This window comes from Penaeus chinensis, chromosome 29 (genome assembly GCF_019202785.1).
Source record: "Penaeus chinensis breed Huanghai No. 1 chromosome 29, ASM1920278v2, whole genome shotgun sequence".
NCBI lineage: Eukaryota > Metazoa > Arthropoda > Malacostraca > Decapoda > Penaeidae > Penaeus > Penaeus chinensis.
The window spans coordinates 8,460,720-8,465,609 of NC_061847.1; the positions used below are offsets into that span (position 1 = coordinate 8,460,720).

General features: G+C 36.6%; 1 protein-coding gene across 1 annotated transcript in view; it reads right to left on the reverse strand.

Annotated features, from left to right (window-relative positions):
* Positions 1 to 3,846: 3,846 nt before the first annotated feature.
* The window catches only part of LOC125040966, a 5,691-nt gene continuing 4,647 nt past the window's right edge, over positions 3,847 to 4,890 (reverse strand). The window contains exon 5 of the mRNA XM_047635775.1: positions 3,847 to 4,033. The gene's annotated coding sequence lies outside the window, so the exon portion shown is untranslated. The remainder of the gene's footprint in view (positions 4,034 to 4,890) is intronic.

The window sequence follows — 4,890 nt, forward strand, 5'->3', positions numbered from 1 at the left end:
CAATATTTGTCGTCATCACTTTAAGTCCATTATAGCAGTACACTACTACGTTATGCAGTAAGTATCATCTATCCCTTTTCATGAGTTCTACTCTTCCATCAACCACAGCAGTTTGAAAGCACTTATGGGGAGCGGCCAGTTGGGGGGGGGGTCACTTCCTGGGGGGGGGGGGGGGGATTCTTGGCAGAGCTACTACATCTGATAAAGTTTTACACTTATATTAACTAAATCTGCCAAGTTATGGTCTGGAAAATATAACCCCTCTTTGCATAGTTTTTTAAAATTTTACTTGGTAGTACATATAATGACTTTTGATGTTGTATTAAACAATATATATTTTAATGAAATGCTTGAAAATACAGCTGCATGATCAGCTGGGATGACAAGGACATAACAGTGAGCCTCTGCTCTTTGAAGAGGAAGACTGTGTATTTGCCAGCATACCAGAGGCTTTTCCACAATGCCTAAGATTTCTGGGAGGAAGAGGCAACTTTCTGTTGCAAGAGACTAGAGAAAAGAAGAAGAGAGCAAGCAGAAAAAACAAAAAAATAAGTCATGTGGACACAGCTGAAGCGCCTCCCGGAGCTCCCCAGAGATCCGCCACACCTCTGCTGCCCAGCAAGACATCCCTGATGCACAAGCAACATTATTAGTAGGAACAGAAGAGGACCCTGATACTGAAAATGAAATGATTCAGAAAGCAAGAGACTAAACAACCTTTGCTCTGCCCCTGCAAGAATGCCCACATAAGACACTCAACAAGTTAAAAGAGGAAACTGCCCAAAAAGGAAGATAGAACGGCATAAGCTGTAAAAGAATACTGAAGAAAACCTGGCAACAAAGAAGTAACTATAACACTGCCTTGAAAGAAATGGCGCCCAAAAGGGGGGGGGGGGAGCCTGAAATAAAAATAGTTTTCTAGCATTTAGCAACTCCTGCATGTCTCTAATGAGGATAAACTGTAAATACTTATATGATATGAAAAAAAATATTAAAAAAATGCATTTAACCCCTTGCCAATGGGTACGACGGGTAGACACATGCTATGCCCACCGTTAATACTTGTTTGATTATTTTAACACATAGAAGGCTATACTTGTACTAAGTTACCAATGAGCCAGTTACGAGTACTGCCCATCTCGCCCGTTCACCCTTTTCTTTGATTTACAAAATATTTTACGTTATCTTATTTTGCTGTTACTAATATTAAAAAACATTATAATAATTATAATGTTTATAATAAAAATGTCACCATCAATATTCATAGCACTAGTAAAAAACACGTTTTTCCCGCCAATTCAAATCACGTATGTTCACAAGGTCTACTAATTGACTCCTCTGTGGCTAAGCACTAGTAGAGCCATCTATGGGCAGACATTTCACAAAAAAATATAGAAAATGGGGACAGCATTTTCCCAATTTTTTGTACATTTTCCCCAGCGGCACTGGGTTAATGACATAGAGAAACCATCCTCATAGAACTGGAAAGCTGTCTTAAAAAGTCTTAACAACCTTATAGATTAAATATCTCAAAACATGATTTCTTCACCTTTGCAATGCATCTCCTCAGCTGTTTATGCACTGATTTCAATGAAATACTCAACTAATGGGGAATGTGATGTTTTCAAAATTAATGGCACATCAAAGAAAAAAGAAAAGAAAAGAAAAGAAAAAGAAAAAAAAAAACAGATATACAGAAAACAACACTGTTACATTAAATACCGTACAATGACCTTTCCTTCATGTGAAGCACATGACTACACAATAAAAACAGTAAGAAATAAATATTTAAAAAATATAATGTAAGTATTTTGCAAAATGACCTATAAAGTTTTTACCTGAACTATGTAAGCATTATTAACCTCAATGATCCGGATGACATGAAAATCACATCACAAAAAAATTTGGCTTGAGAGGTGGGTGACATGAACATGCCATCATGGGAAAACTTTGCTGTGGGCCAGGGTGATGCGAACTTGAAGTTATGAGCATTTCAGCTGAAGGCCAGGGTGACTGTAACGACTTACAACAAGTTGACAAAGCCCTTGGAGGGTGATAAGACTCATCTGGCATTTATGAATTTCCATCAATAAAGGAGAGTGGAGTGTACAGTCCATGAACAATGACTGGAAGAGCACCGGATCAAGAAGGACACTATTTCCATGCTCAAGATCCTATTCAAGGTGATATGGAGTCTGTGCAAGGAAAAGTCTATTACCATCTGGATAAATCAAATCAAATGACAAATATAGACATTGGAAAATGGCAAAAAACTAAAAAGGCTTATGCTGAAAGAGAAAATAACATTGCACGCAAACACACAAGTGTTTGTGTGCATCCAGCAGTGAAACATCTGGATCCAATGTGTTAATAATAATAATAATAATAATTAAAAAAAAAGACATTATTCCTAAGTTTACATTTTTAATTATATACATACATTTATTTTTTATTTGGATTTAATCATTACTTTATATGTATCTATATAGTTATTTCTTCCAGATATCACATACAAAGGAAGTGCAACTGAGTGAAGCAAAGAACAGCAAAAAAAGGTACAGAGACAACGACAAAAATTTTGACTGCAATACTCTCTCATGCTGAAAGGAATACAATTGCCCTGATCTTAAAGATGCTCTGGATTCTTTCCTGCAGTCCATTAGGGATGTATTTCTGACAATGAGGCATGGATCTACATTGCTGTTTACATTTGCTTGCAAGTGAATGTTGAGTTTCAAAACTTAAGTTTCAAAACATCCTTGTCACAAGACCAACTGAAAAACCTAGCTTAGATGAAATTGAGTAATAATTAATATGCTATTTCATGTTTCATCTGTTTTGACACATCTAGAATGTCATTCTTTCTCAGTACTGGGCCTTATCCTAAAGAATCCTTATCCAATGAAGAAGTTAGCCTCAGGCACTACCAAAACTCTACAGGAACTGTTTAAATTGTTTGTAACGATCCAGATCCATAAATAAAAAATAAAATTCTTCTTGGACCTCCCTGTCAGTGCTCTACTAGTACAGAGAAAGCTAGGCTGATGTAGTGTGTAAAGAAAATGGGAACTAAAAGAAGCACATACATTCTCTCCCTGGCAGCAGGTGTTCCCAGTGCTGGACCCTGATCAATGTGGGCATAGTCAACTCTGAGCCAGAAGAATTCGTTTGATTTCAATCTATGAGGCAGCACAGGAGAGGAGAGGCACTTCATGTAGTGAAAGAACCTATATAAATAAGGACCTCTTTGTATGTTATAAGGTCCAGCAACCAGTAGCTTATCACCTTTTTGACCAGGCCTCGGTGCACTAGCTACAGTGTTCTTTGGCCAGGAGGCACCAGGGCTGAGGCTGGCTAAAGGTATATGGGCTTTACCAGCTTACCTGACAGAAAACCCACTAGTTTAATGGTAGCAAACTCCTGTGGCCAAGTGTACAGGTTCCACTAAAGGATTACTTCAGACATGTTCACCACAATAAAGAACATAGAGAAGTATGTAGTAGTATCATTCTGTATTATCATATTGAGCAATCTGATTATTGTTATGAATAATCAGCAATGCTAGTTGAATGTAGAATCTCTAATTCCTTGGAAATGGCTGGGATTATGATGGAAAATTCTGTGCACTGGCTTAAACTAGACAACTTGTACATCTATTGCATACACAAGCTTAATATGACAGCAACTAACATCACCGAGGGTAATAACCAGTTTCCAGTTTGTCCACAACATGGGCACCACATCAACCAGAGGCGATAAAATATGCCTTTACCTATACACCCATGAAATATGAATTAAGAGTACTAAATTCTGTCAATCAAAGGGAAATTTTGAACTTGCCTCATTGGGATGCATGTTGCCAAAGTTTGTAATCTCTAGGATGCCATAAAATTCTGCAAGTTTCTTTGGTCCAGCCAGGGCAGATACTCCACTCATTCCTTGTTAAGGACATCTTTAGCTTCAAAAGGTTGTGCATCAGCCCAGCACAGTCCAAGGTCAATGATTTGAAATCTGATTGCTGTATTCTGCTGCCCTGGAATATAAATGCAGGGAATAATAACAGGTAATTCAGTAAAACAGAAACATGACATATAACATAAAAAAAGAAATAAACTCTTATCTTAAAATCAGGTATCAAATGTTACTATGGATATTTGTTTGGTGCCATAATAAACAAAGTAAAAAAAGACTTCATACAGTATATTCTGTAGCAAATACAGGCTATTTTCTGCTATATCATGATGTGACTCAGATGATTCTAGGCAGAGGGAGAAGGAGAAAAATGTCTGCTAAAGCAACAGCACCTCAAATTGTCCGATACACACCAAGCCTTTATGAAAAAAAATTGCCATAAACAGATTAAATATTCCAAGTAAAAATTAAACAAGAATGATATAATACTAGCCTAGATTTTGTCTGTTATCATCAGTTTTACTTTTGAGTAATCATACTCCGTAGTTTCAGGAGGCACTGCTCTAGAAACAGTACACATATCTATTCTTTTTCCTCTTTACTGTAATTCATACCAAGACCTTGTACACTATAACACTAGAGTACCCCAGTGAAATAGGTAGACTGCACAGGTTCACAGCAACTGATCAATACCTTTGCTGTTTGTACTGGAAATGTAGAACGGTTAAACAAAATTACAACTAAACTTTTCCTTTCGTGATAATCCAGAACATATAATTCATCTCTTTTTCTTTTAAAACCTGAGTAGACCTACTTGCTTCTTGAATAATACTTGAAAATTTGGTAAAGATATATCTTAATTATTCATTATGCTAGCATTGTTCATATCAAATGCAACTTAAAAATGGATGTACTTGGCATCATTTTTCTGTGTCTTCTGAAAGATAAGGGAAATTATACCCATAAAATTTTCTGCTA